General features: G+C 39.3%; 1 protein-coding gene and 1 long non-coding RNA gene across 3 annotated transcripts in view; one reads left to right on the top strand and one right to left on the bottom strand.

Moving 5' to 3' along the window:
* Positions 1-1180, bottom strand: part of LOC306663532 — a 28499-nt gene extending 27319 nt beyond the window's left edge. The window contains exon 1 of the long non-coding RNA XR_013764459.1: positions 71-1180. This is a non-coding gene — a long non-coding RNA (uncharacterized lncRNA). The remainder of the gene's footprint in view (positions 1-70) is intronic.
* The window catches only part of SAMD12 (sterile alpha motif domain containing 12), a 406706-nt gene that overhangs the window by 332062 nt on the left and 59964 nt on the right, over positions 1-14680 (top strand). The gene's annotated exons all lie outside the window — the stretch shown is intronic.

Here is a 14680-nt window from a genome sequence, read left to right as displayed (position 1 = left end):
CAAGGCCCTGAGTTCGATCCCCAGCACCGCAAAAAAAAAAAAAAAAAAAAAAAAAAAAATAGTGGAACACATACAAGAACAACATTAACCTTGGATCAAAATTGAACATGGTCAATATAAGAAATTAAAATTATATGCCATTCAAATATGTACAACATTAACAAGGAAATAGAACATTATCAAACCAACTGGACTTTTTCAAATAAGAGATCATAAATTCGAGCTTATCCCTGGAAATAAGTTTAGTTCATTATTTAAAACCTAATGTCATTCATCCTATCAGCTTATTAAAGAAGAAAACCATTTGTTGACTCAACAGATACTAAAAATCATTCAATAAAATTCTATAACTATTCATGATAAAAATTCTCTTAATCTGATCAGTCTATAAAAAACATATGGCGACCATCATAAACAATAATGACAAGTTGTTAAAATTCCCTTTAAATTTAGGAACAAAATAAGGATACTTGCTATCACCACATTTACTGAACATAACTTAGAAGGTTCTAGCATAGAGAAAAAGACTAGAGAATAATTTGTATACTGGGAGATATGCACAAAAATGTTCATAGCAGAAAACTGGAAATTACCCAATTATCTTTTGATTTAGAATGGGTGAATCAATTGTGTTATTTTTATTTAATGGCCTTCTATTCAGCAAGAAAACAAGTGGACCCTATGTATTGACTGTCCACATGGATAAATAGTATTGAGCAAAAAAGCTAATCAAAGAGTACATAGGCAGCTGTTTTATAATTTATGTAAACTTCATAAGCAGGAACATTTTAATGTGTAGTTTGAATTACATATGTAAACTGTAAAAAAAAAGTGATTAATACAATCAAAAACTCAATTACATCTAAGGGGAATACAGGGGATGGAGTCAGGAAAAGGCTCATATAATTAATAATCTTAATCTAGTAATAGATACACAGGCCTAACAATTTCTTTTGTCATTTAGCCTACATTTTGTATTATCTGTATGATATTTCACAGTGTAACAAACAAAACCAAAAGTCATCATAAATGTGGACAGGATACACATTCATCCTTGATGTACTATTCTGTTTCCCCATCAAAGGCTTCATTTAGAAAATTGCCAACGTCTTGTGCAAGAAATTGCAGAGAGTAATCATTTAACTGTCTTCCTTTTGTGTTTATGCAGTCTGTGATCAAATTCTCCTATTTATTTTTATTTTCCTATTTCTCTCTCTCTCTCTCTCTCTCTCTCTCTCTCTCTCTCTCTCTCTCTCTCTCTCTCTCTCTCTCTCTCTGGTACTGGGGATTGAACTCAAGGGAACTCAACCACTGAGCCACATCCCCAGCCCTACTAATTTTATTTTACTTAGAGACAGGGTCTCACTGAGTTGCTTAGTGCCTTGCCATTGCTGAGACTGGTTTCGAACTCATGGTCCTCCTGCCTCAACCTTCCCAGCCACTGGGATTACAGGTACACGCCACATGTAATACCTGCCTCATGCCAGGGAGGTCAAAATCAAACAAAATAATATGAGCCTGGAAATTAGTAGGCACCAAATTAATGCTAATTGTTGTTTAGAGTTGAAAAGTAAACTAGTTTCTGTAGCATACTAGCACAAAGCAGATCTTGAATGCATTGGAGCCACTCCTAATATCATGGATCCAGACCTTGTTTGTGTCTCTTTTATTATGACCTGAAGACAGCTGCCCTTACTTCAGGACTGTACCTATTTCTGTGCTGCTCAGTCCTGTTTCCATAGAACACAGTCATTGAGGCAGGTTCTCCAATTTCCCAGGAAGGGAAATTGCCTGGGTGTTCCCTAATGTTTAATGTTTAATGTTCAATGATCAATGCATCCCATTCACTTAAGGCTATGTATTAACAACCTGATTCCCAGTGGTCATCACCTGGTATCTCAGAGCTCATCACAGGTCCATCCTGTAGGGTTCCACTTCCTGGTCTGCTTAACTCTGAGCTATATTTTCTTCATCCCTCACACCATTTTGCTGACCACCTACTTTGTCCAGTCAGTCATCAGAGACCCTTTTCCTAACAAAGAATTCCATGTGGTGACTTTCTATGAAAGCTGCTACTACACAGATGACCTCCAAAAGATGTTCCATTGCCTCTTTCCTTCACACTCTTTCCTTGCGTTCAGGGAGTCCCATGAATTCCAGCAATGAATAGTGGCTTCCCATCTAATAAGAAGAGAGATGATAGCTCACCCTTGCTCCACTTGGTTTAAACTTGAAACCCCTTTGACCTTCACTTATCAGTCACCACATTCAACTGATGCAACACCCCTTTGGCCTTCTTATGTTACAAATAATTTATCTTATCTCTTTTTTATGCTGTTTGTTCTGTGTTCATTTTCTTCATGCTGTGATTCAGAATCTACGTCAGTGTTGTCTTTTGGATAGTGAAATCAAAGGTGAGTCTAGGAAATGGTCAAGGATATGCACAAGAGAGTGTTAGAAAAGAGTAGCTTACAATTGTCATGAATGTCCTCTTTAATGACCAATCCCTGGAAAGTACTAACAGCATACCCTGTGTTCTGTGGCTCCCTAACCCCCCAAATAAAAACCCGAATAAAAATGAGGAATGTTTCCATTCAGTGTGCTATGTTTGCAGTGCAAAAATTATAATCTAAAGAAACACATAGAAGAGACAGATAAAAACTTAGTACCATCAAACCTTGGAGGAGTCACAATGTAAATATGACAAACATATCAAGTGAGATAGGAGAAAGGAAAGGAGGTGGTAATGATATTGCCAGCACTAATGTCTATTCAGGAAATGGAAATATATAGAAAGAAGAGTCAACTTGTTCTTAGGCCCTGATCAAAGAAAAATACACAAACATATAGAAGGAGAGAGGGGAGGGCACTTTATTTTATGACATTTTCCTTCTGCCTTTGGATGATTACACAGTCTACCTCTTCCACTCCCAAGATTCTGACAGTCTTGGCTAATGTCGTTTGCAGGGTCTGCAAACTCAAGGGAAGTTAGTGCTAAAGAGGATTTGAGAGAACATCTAGTCATGATGCTAAGAAAAAATTCAAATACACTTTGGGGGAGGAGAGTTTATAGGAATTTGTGAAGCGGCCTATAATAATAATTTGTGAAGTGGCAGAGAGTGTAAAGGAATTTGTGAGTTTATAAGAGGCAGCTATTACTGCAGAAAACTAAAGAGTATTTCTCCTCCCCCACCACTAAAAGCAATCACATTACCCACCCCAGTTTTTTTTCTTTGTTGTGGTAGCCACACTGAATATGTCTGCTGACCAAAACTGACCTATGGAATATACTTTGTGAGCCTTAACAACTTCCATTGCACAGAGAAAAGAGACCTATTAGGGATGGTGATTCACCCAAGGTTACACAAACAGGACAGACAGGAGTCTAGGACCCAGGTCTGTTTGTACTGATGGAATCAGTCTGAAACTATGAAGAAAAGGATGTGCAGGTATTTTTATGCAAACACTTCTTGCTAGCTAGAATAAAACAGATGAGAGGAATATAGAAGTTTTATAAACACAACTAAAGCACTGGGATCAATAAAAGAGACCAAAAACTTGATTGAATAAAACATCTTGCTTCCACCTCATTGCATCCTTGTCCATATTGATCAGTTGTAATAGAGCATGACAAAAGGTATTGATTGACTGAGGCAATTCTCAGGTATTTGGAACTTGAAAACAGCTATAGACTACCAAGAAGGTAATGCTCTACAGAAGCCTAAAATGAGGAAGGTTAAGTGCAAAGGGGCTGAGGCACTAGGTATTCGATATCTGTGTCAGTCTGGCAAATGACTTACTTGAGGCACAATGGGTCTCATTTTCTCCACCTATAAGTTACAGATGAGCATATGTTGGTTATTGTCTTATAAATAGCTGTTGATAAAATGCCTGCTTAAAATATTTGCGTAGGTTTCTGTAATATTGATTTCTAAAGCACTCTCAAAACAGCAAAAGCAGATTGAATACACCCTTCTACCTTTGTTCCCTACTGAGAAGCCCCAGAGAAACAAGAGCAAAGAAAAATGCGGAAGGTATAAGTCCATCAGCACATGGAAAACCAAAGGAATGAGGACAGTATAAAATTTTTTAAATTTTGGGAATTGAAAGGAGATGAGCCCATGAAAAAAATACATTAGCAGAGGCCCTAGAGAGTGATAGCGGAGCTAAAATAAAGATTACCAGAAAGTCTGACAAACAATTCAATCCCTGAGTCCCCTCTTCCACTCTATATTCAGGAGACTGCTATGGCCTCACCCTGGCCCATGGCTGAAACTTTATCTTGAACAGAGTGAAAGTGAGGGTTTCTGGGAATGGGGCACCCCAAGAACCTCCAGGAGGGGGAAAGCGACAGAGCGGCTGAAAAATGGAAGGTCTTGAGAGGGAACTGGGAGCTGGTCAAGAGTTTGGGGCTGAGTGAGTGAGAAGTATTTAGAAAAACCAAACAAACAAAAAGACACAGGTCATCATCTCCCAGGGAAACCATACTCTATGCAGGAAAGGAATTGAGAAGGTAGTTTACTCCCTACACTGAATATTGAATAAGTGAAAATAACCATGTTGAGCTGAAAGGGAGTAGGAAGGAGAACATGTAGGAGAAGTGGAAGGAGTAAGGAGAAGTCTGGACTTGGCTTCCATAGTGAAAAGTGAACTTTTTTAAAAACATGTCTTTCAGATATATGGAAGAAAGTGGCAAAACAATCAGATAATCAAGCTAAAGAGAGGAAGAGGGCTACTGTAGCACTTCCTTTATAGCAAACAACTGTGTAGAACATTTTGACTCTTTATTGTAGGCCTGTATATTTGAAGATAGATAGATAGATAGATAGATAGATAGATAGATAGATAGATAGATAGATAGATAGATAGACAGATAGATCGATAGATAAAATCATAATCAAGTGGAAATCCTTGCGAATTGTATAATGCAATAAAGATTTTCAAACTAGTTAATAAAATAAGATGGAAATATGTGCTGAAAAGACAAATAAATTGTCTTAGTCAGAGGTAAGAAGGAAACCATAAATTTTCTTCTCCCTGTTTCCATGTTTCCATTGTTTTTCTCAAACCCACTCTGTCCACCTGCTACTGAAGCAATGCCTTCACCCTTGAGCTGCCAAAATGATGTACCCCAGCTTACAAATGATAGGAACCAGATGGCACTACTTTCTCAGAGCATTTCATGTTAACTGCTTTTGTTTATGCTCCACTTTGGGGTGCATTTCTTTGAGACAGTGTTTGATCTTGCAGAGAATAAAAAAGAGTATCTTCTGAAAAATCATAGCATTATGAGGCCTCAAAAAATTTATTGGTGCCTATGCAATCTACTTACCTGCCTTCTTCAGAACGAATGGGATTATCCTTCTACTTTAAAAGGCAAGGGTGGAGGAGGAAGTCAGTTGCTCACCTCAGTGTCTTAATTGTATGACTTCTTATAGTCTTGAACATGGAACTCTGTGATTTTTGACTTTTTTGTTTTAAATTTACAAATACAAATTATATTTATGATATGCAACATGATGTTTTGATATTTGTATACATTTTAGAATGAAAAGCCAAAATACATGTATGCATTACCTCATAAATCAATTTATTTTTTGTAGCGAGAGCATTTAACCCATTTTGTCCCATCATCCCAGATGTGGAACACCTATATAAACTTAAAAATGTATATAATATGTAATTGTATAATAGCAATATTATATTATAAAATAATAAAATCCATTAACATAGTAATATCTAAGCACTATATTATTAGTTCCAGCCTATTTTAATGCACCTCTGTCCATTTTGTTTAAATATTCTCAGAACTGAAAACTTGAGACTTAATGGGTTAAAAATCTACTCGCTTAGCAGTTTCCAGGCATACAATGTATTATGGTTAACTATGGTTACCATGAGACAATAGATCTTTTTAACTTATTACTCCTAACTGAAATCTTATATCCTTTTACCAGTATGTCCCCAACTCATGTATACTTCAGTCTCTGCAACTTTTTGCTCTGCTTCTATGAGCATGACTCCTTTAGAGTCCACACGTAAATAAGAAAAATCATGCTGTATTTTTCTTTCTGTGCCTGGATTATTTCACCTAATAGCTTCCAGGTTCATCCATGTTGCCACAAATGACAGAATCTCCTTCATTTTAAGGTCAAATAATAGTCCATTAAACACATGTACCACATTTTCTTTATTCACTCACCCACCGATGAACAGACATAGATTGATTCCATATCTTGACTACCGTGAATAACGCTATAATGAACACAGGAGGGCAGATGTGTTTCCCATGTACTGATTCCATATCCTTTAGGTATCTGCCCAGAAGTGGGATTGCTAAATCGTTAGGTAGTTTTAGTTTTAATTTTTACAGCATCTGCATACAGTTTTCCTCACATTCTCACCAGCAGTGTGCGAGGGTTCCTTTTCCTCTGTATGCCTATCATCACTTATCTCTTGTCTCTCTGAGAACTGCCATTCTCACAGGTGTGAACTGAGAGCCAGGCACCCTCGTGTCTTACACTGAAGGATCTTACAGTCTTGGATATGGAACTCTATAGTTCTTAACTTTTCTTTTTCAGGTATGACATTTTTATTCTAGGGAAAGCTACAGAACCTAACTTCAAAAAAAAAAAATCTAATATACAGATTTTACATATGCCTTAGGCGAGTCACAGGGTCTCTGATGCCCATTCATGAGCCACCTAAGTGTCCTTGAGCCTGTTATGGATCTAGTCCACATCATTTTCTAAATCCTGTTGAATCCAGTGACTGACTGGAATTAAAGAGAGGAAAACTATTTTGAACTGATTTATTGGGTAAAAACAAGGACATTCAGAGAATGCACTATTTTATGTCCTTGATACTCCTCTTGGAATAAGGATTGATCCTGAATTTCTTTCCTCTTTGTTCTTTGGGCTTGGCCTGTCCTTGTATCCACCTCTGTTCAGTCTGCAGTAATACATAAAGAATATCTCCTCTACTACCCAAACTCCTAAATTTCCAGCCTCAACTGGTAAAAAGTGCTCTCCACAGAATGCCTTGCCATGCTAAAATAAATAAATAAATAATGCTTCATTACGTCCAATTTGTTCTACATGTTCAAAGGTGCCATATGGCTTCAATGGATATCTAGTGGAAATATATTAAATATCTCATAAAACCTACATAAAGATGTCAAATGTCCATAATTAAAGACGAATCCTCTTTGAGATATTGCCTTACCAATTAGCCACCTGGAGCTGTCTGGTCAAGTCCTAATCAATTAGCCATTTGTAGATGTTGTGAAGATGTGCTAGTCCTAAGGAGAGTTGGGAATGCCCAGCAAGCTTAATAGTGATGATAGAGACAGGATAACTGGATTCGGGATGTCCTCATTATGGAAACGCCTCACACAGTGCAGTTCCATCTCCTCAGGGAACTTGGAGGTGACTGGGCAGCATTCCCTGAGCCCTACCCTTTGCAGGATGAACAGAGTTCTCAGGAGCCCTGTGAGGAGCAAGAGAGGAGGGCCTGGGAAGAAACTTACTGAATGAAACTTCCCTCATTGGTGGCCTTTCTACAGAGGATGATCATGTCTCAACTCAAGTCCTCAGCTTGCTCCACTTCCTCCACAATAGTTCATTGTCATTCCTTCTCCATGATTTGCCAACAGGTCGCAGCAGTACACTCTGTTGTCCCCTGCCTCTGCGAGCATGCGGAAAATAATACAGATATCCAAGTCACACTTGGAGACTCCAATTCTCTTTGTGCCACATCTGCTTTGTTTTCCCTCTGCCCCTGGCCTTCCACCTTCACCCACTTCACTTATGTATTTGGCAGCAGTATTATTTTTCACGTTAGTGGTTATTCCAACCAGTTTTAGGGAAACAACCATTTCTGAGTATCTTGATGACTTGATGGCAGGTCACCAAGGCTTGCAGAATGTTTTCTATGAAAATAATTTCGTATTCCCTTTTTGGCCTTAAAAACAAAAAGACTATTCCAATATGTGATTATTTATGTTATTAAAGTGGAACGTGAGAACATGCTTTTTGTAAGTGATGGTCAGAAGTCCAGGATTTGAGAATATCCATTAGTGGAACTTGCAAAGGAGAAGAGGCCAAGGAGGATGCATCTGAGCTTATATTATATAGCTGAGAAGGACACTAAGTTGCTGGGAGAACAGAAGCCAGGAAGTGCTTGAGGATTGTGTAGATTTTTGCAGGTGTTCTTAAGAAACAGCATAAGAAAGTTGGATTTGAGACTGGAAATAACTGAAACTTATGTTTAGAAGCAACAGAATGTAGCACTATTTCAATGACAATGGAATATGGCTACAGCTTCCCAAAGTAAAGGGAGTCTCAGATTACATGATTAATACTGTCTCCTCCTGGCTTAGGAGCATTACACTTGGTAGGAGCGTTCTGAGAGCTGTGTGTGCATTTACTGGGAGAGCCGCTGCTGCATCTCCTCTGCTGCCTTCAGGCAGGGCCACTGACTTCCTCTCCTCTCCTCGTCTCTGGTGCTGCCTGTATTGTAGCAAGGGCAGTTATGCAGCATCTCCTGCGAATGTGCAGTTTTACATACAACATTCTTCAAATTGTATTTTCACATATGCTTTGCTCTGTGCTTGCTGGAGACTTTTTTCTGTATAGAGGGCAAAGAGGGGTGGGAGGGGTGGGGGGAAGGAAAAAAAATAACAGACTGAATCAAACAACATTGCCTATGTAAATTTATGATTTTTAATAAAAAAAAGAATGAGAAAAAAATTTTAAAAATATATATTTACAGGGGAGCTGTAGGTTGAACAGTCCCCAAAGCTCTCATAGGTCTAGGTAAAGTCTGAGTTCCGACCAGCCATGGAAAGACCTTATTGAACACCTGGGGGCATCCTGCAGAGGCCCCAGCGGGATCATACCCTCTGGTAAGTATGAACTAGCCTTAAAGAGAAGAGCTACGCTAGAGTCACCCTTAAGTTTAAAAACAAGTCTCAAAAGGAGACTTGCTTCTCTGCAATTAATTTGAGTGTCTGATAAAAACCAAGTCTTAAAGACAACAAAATCTAGCACTCAGCAATGTAAAATTCAAAATGTTCTAATGAATAAAAAAATTACTACAGAAATAGGCATGAAATTTTTGCTTGTTATGTAACTTTTTATAAAGCAATAAAAACAAATACAGAAATGACAGAGATATAAGTTAGCAAAAAAAAAAAAAAAAGAAGTCAGCAGCAATGTCTTTTGGGTATTTGTGGGTTTCTTCCATCTCTTGGTGGGAAGAGTACTGATAAAAAGCTAACCTGTGGACATGGGGATTGACTCACTAGCAGACTTTTTTAGAAGTCTGTGCTTCTGAACAGTATTTTTTTTTTTTATCAATGTTCAGTAAAATGTGTGTCAGAAGAGTTTCCATCTCTTAATAGCTGATTCTTAAAACAATGCCAGATCCAAAAATTGCCAGGTTTTTTTGCCCCTACGTTTGACAGTGAAATCTCATCTGTCCATAAGCTCTGTTATTGTTTTTGTGTGTCCACACATAAGATTCATGATCAGCTAGGTAAAGTGGTGCACATCTGTAATCTCAACTGTTTGGAAGGCTGAGGCAGAAGGATCACAGGTTCAAGATCAGCCTAGGCAACTTGGTAAGATCCTGTCTCAAAAAATAGGAGGGCTATGGATATAGTTCAGTGGTAGAGTGCTTGGCTAGCCTGTGTGAGACCCCAAGTTTAATCCCCAGTACCACGCACAAAAAAAGAATTGTAATCAATTTTATTATATACTTCCCTTTGCAGAGTCTAGCACTGAATACAACTTTTCTTCCAACTAATAGCTATAAGAAGTAGGCACATTTTACAAGCAGAGAAACTAAAACAGGACATTTTATCAAGACTAAGTTAAAATATCGAGAAAAACAAGCAGAGACGAAATAAATGATGAAACAAAGGTAGCAGATGTGGATGGTTGGTGACACTGGGTGGCAGGGGACATGGGTTCATGGGAATATTCCCCCTACTTTTGTATGTTTGAAAATACCCAGAGAGCAAAAATTTTTACATTATAAAAGTTGAATTAATGCATATAAGGAAAACCTGTCAGGAGAAACAACATCTCCTCTGTGACTGATCTGGCTAAAATTATTTGAGTGCTTCCTCCTGGTATGGAAATACTCCTAAGAGCCAAGCTGTACTCTCAAAGTTCAGACTCTCAAAGTATGTTTCCAACTGTTTTACCTCCTTGGTCTTAACGTCTTCAGAGTTTCTCCAGCTTTCCTCCTGAGTATTCCACATGAGCCTGTTTGGCACCCCAGGAAGACACACAGGAATGTCATTCCAAGTGCCATGAAGTCGTCTCTGTGTGTCGCTCATTTCTAGTGGCGCCTGCATCTCCCCGTGACTTTCCTCCCTTGCAGACTGCTGCCTTCCCAAGTTGTCTGTGCTGCCATCTCATTTTCTTATTGTTAACTGAAGAATTGTTCATCTCTATTTAGACTTCAGCTCTGCGTCTGCTTTATGCTCTTCCATCTGTTCTGGATTGTAGTTTCTGTGTAATATATTAGGTGCAGGATAACATTTAAAGAGACAATCAAGTTCTCAGGAATCTGGAGCTTTCTGTCCCTTACTGGGAAAGTTTCTGAGACTCTTAGCAGAAATGTAAATGGTGTTTTGTTACCAGGTAGAAACTCCTGAACCTTCAAAAAAAACTGTGAACGTGCTTTTTTTTTTATTTGTTTTCTTTTTACCTTCTCCTGTGGCATCATCCCACGCCCCCTCTCAGGACAAAGCAGTGAGGTCTCACTTCTGCACAGGAAGGAACCAGTATACAGTGGATGAAAAATTCAGAAGTCCCTCTGTATCCACGCCTCCCTCTGATATGAGGGGTGACTAAAGGAAGGGCAGTTCTAATCTGCGACTTCGGAATTGGCGTACTTGGGTTCAAGTCCTCTGCAACTAGTCCTCACCAGGTTCAGCTTTGCCCTCTGAAATGACAGAACTGATAACTACCTTATAGTCTGGTTGCAAAGATAAACTTGGAAAAGGTTCTAGTGTAGGACCTGCTACCTATTGCAAAAAAAATTACAAATGGTCAGTAGCCATCATTACTGTTAATGCCGTCACAGGCAGCATGGGAAAGTGTTAACTGTGGACAGTAATAGCTACCCCAAAAAATAATAATGTGTTTTCTTGGTTGCCAAATTAAGTTGAAACCAATTTTCACATTAACAGCAGGCATTTGCTAACTTAGACAACACAGCCACCGGTGAAGCTCCCAAAGAAGGTCCTTGAGACTGACGTTCATTTAATGTGTCATCTTCACTTTGGGAGGAAACTTTTGCTGAAATATGAGAGTCTAGCTGAATGTATTTTTTCTCTTTCTTGTCTACCCAACTGTCATTATGTGCATCCTCAGAGGTGGAAGTTTTCTGACCCAGGCTTGGTTAGGACAGAAGTTTCATGCTTTGATTTTGTTTTGTGTTTGAGGTTAGTGATGAAGAATTCAAAAGAAGAACTGTTGGATGCTCTAGGGGAAAGTCCAGACAGCACCTTATTTCTGTTTTCTGTAAAGTTGAAAATGACAAAGAACAGTAATGCTAATAAGTGGTACTGTCTCTAGTGAAGTTCAAAAAATAATTTACAACTTCTGAGGAAATTGAAGTCTTTGATGAAAGCAGCTTTTTTGACAAGCAAAAAACTCTAAGACTGATTAAAATTTGATCGAAACATCTGTATTCATTCATTTACACTTTTAACAAACATTTATAGAGCCTCTTCTTTGAGCCAGGATTTTGTTAGACACTAGAATACTAAAATGAGTAAAACTATTACAAAAGGAAAAAGGGCAATTAAATTCTGTTATTTGAGGCGAGTTCTAGAAAGGGGCTCATTGCTAATGTCTGGACTGGGTAGGTAATGTCATAAAAGATGGAGCAGTACCCAAGGGATCATTAACAAGGAGAAGCTATAACCACCTTTTGGCCTAAATGAGCAAGGGAAAAGGGTTGGCCAAGCAACCTAGAGAGAGACCAGCATGAAGAGGACCACCTCTGAGACATGCTGACAATTCCCGGTGACCTGCCTGGCAGGTGGCCAAGTAGGATGAATGCCACTTCTCTGCTCTCTAGAACCCCTGGTGGCACTTCCCATTGATAGAACCCCACTGGGAGCCACAGGAAAGGTGGGCTGATTAGGGCACAGAGCAGGGTACAGAAGGTGGAAAATGGAATTAGAAAGGGCAAAGGGAAGATTCCAGCACAACCACCATCTCCCTTAAGATGGTCTAGTGAGAGAAGACTGACACGCCAGCTGTTCAGTTCTAATACTCCTGTAACTAACACCGTACCGATGTCTACAAAACAACCTAAGAGCCCAGACAATAAAACTACTCGCTCTATTATTTGGGAGCATTTATTCTGGATCTCAAAGACTAAGTACAAGTTTTTGAGTTATGGGAGAAGGAGGAGGGGATGGGGTGGAAGAAAAGGCAAGCACATGAGTCACACAGTCATCAGTGTAACTAGAGTGTACCATACAGGCAGCCCAGGCCCTGGGCTTGGAATTTTGTGAGGTTTTGTTTTGATCATTGGAGAATTTTATCCAGAATAACCACAGCATGTTTATAACCAAGTATAGGATGCTCATGACGCACAAGCTGCCTGAGAGGAGACATCTGCTTTGCTCACCATGTACATCAGCACCTAGAATAGTGGTTGGCACGGGTTAGTTGCTCAGGAGCTATTTGGAGAATGAATGAAGGAGTAAGGAAAAGAACGTCTGTACCTGAACCTATGTCTTCTTTTTATTAAAATTAAACTCGATATGCGTTAGCAACTGGTACCATTTTGATTCTTCCTTTTTGTTCTAGAAGTAAGTAGATCTCAATAACAGTGTTTCTGGGGAGCAAGAACAAGGTGGGGAGTCGGGACTCATAAGACCTCTGTTTATCACCGGAAGCATCATTTAGCCTTCCATCTCTCAGCTCCCTAACATGGGGACTTGGCTTCCACCCTCACTACCTCATAGGCTCCTGGTTTGTTATGCCGGGAAACTAGTTATAGCAATCATAGCATTAAGCCATTAATCATGAAGCCATGTTAGGATGGCCTGCATCCCTTCGTCAGCTTTATCTTTGCAGACCTGTGTGTCAGTGTTTCACGGTTTTTATTTTTCCTTCGCTCTGCCTGTGTGGCTGACAGCTGTCATTTTCCTGAAGTATTCAGGTTAACTCTGCTACTTCTAATCTGCTAAGAATTTAACCAGTGGTTAGCCAGGTTTCATAGAATGAATCTTAAATGAAAATCCACAGTCCCTGAGTCTGGGCCTGGGTGTGCCTATGGACTGGGTTTTCTCGAGCCACAAAGAGGTCTTCATATTCCTCAGTTCTCAGTGCTTCTTCTCTCAGGGGACATCCCATGTGATGTCATCACAGTCACTGTGGACATGACTTTGTGGACATGACTTTGCAACATTTGCCACATCAGCCTTCCCATTTCCTTGATTTAGGATGAAATAAGAGAGATGGAACACCTGATAATATTTCTGATATTCCTGCCAATCATGTACAAACATTTCAGGGTGTACTTAGTTTTTCTCACCACCCTCCTCGCTCCTGCTTCTATTTAGAAATTATAAGGGGGAGGGGGATCATATTATCATTTCTATGGTATACGAAGTTGCACAAAGCCCAGCATAATATAAACCAATAAGATATTCTTTGACATTTTAATTTAAATAAGTTCAGTGTATTCACACTTACCATAGCAGCATGGTACCAGGCACATAACGGGCACTCAAAAATAAATTCATGGAAGGTAACACATGAATGAATGCAAAAATATAACCTAACTTCCCAACTGCTGGCATGAAAAAAGAAAAATCTCACGTAAGGTGTGGCAAGTCAAAGATAAGGACTTCAAAAATCCAGATGAGGAAAGTGGTTTGTAATGAAAGCACAGACCAATCTTTCATGTCACAGATAAAGGGAGAACTGTAATAGTCCCAGAGGGGGGAAATGAAATGACGAACTTCAACCCATTTCCTGTTCTGCTGCAGCTCTCTTTCAAGTTCACAGATTGGAAATGGTCCAGTACATTCCAGCTCCTGGGACAAATTCACCTCCTTTTATTTCCTCCCTTGCAAACGCTTGTGTTTTTCAATGGATAGGGAGAAAGGTGAAAACGCTCAGTTCTGCCTGACTCCAGTGGATAGAACCTCTGGTATCTCTAACAGCTCGCTGTCCGTGTTGTCAGGTTATTTCTGTCTGCCTTTACAAGGAATAATCCCTCACACCAGAATAAAGCAACCTGCAGTGGAACACTTATCTGAATGGTGAGCAAGGTCATGGGAAAGCATTTCATTTAAAAATGGCTCTGTACATAATAAAAAAGGGATCAGCATTCAATATAACTGTGAACACTGGGAAAAGAACGGCATTTGACTTGCTGCAATTTTTCAAGGTCATAACTGGTTTTAATAGTCCCCGTTGGTAACAGGCTTCTCGATCAGGGGAGTCTAGTCACCCAGGATCTTGAGAAAGGAGGCTAAGACTGACCAGGTTCAACCTGGGAATAGGAAACCTGAGACCATCTCAAAGGCAGATCACCCTCAGGCCTAGGCCCAGAGTCCAGGATGATCTGTGAATTGAATGGACAAGATTTTGTCCATAGGAGATTTCATAGGGTCATTTCAATGAGGCATACCCTTGAT

The sequence above is a fragment of the Sciurus vulgaris genome, assembly GCF_902686455.1.
Source record: "Sciurus vulgaris genome assembly, chromosome: 1".
Classification (NCBI taxonomy): domain Eukaryota; kingdom Metazoa; phylum Chordata; class Mammalia; order Rodentia; family Sciuridae; genus Sciurus; species Sciurus vulgaris.
Note: the sequence above shows the minus strand (reverse complement) of the source record. Positions and strands in the feature narration are given on the sequence as shown.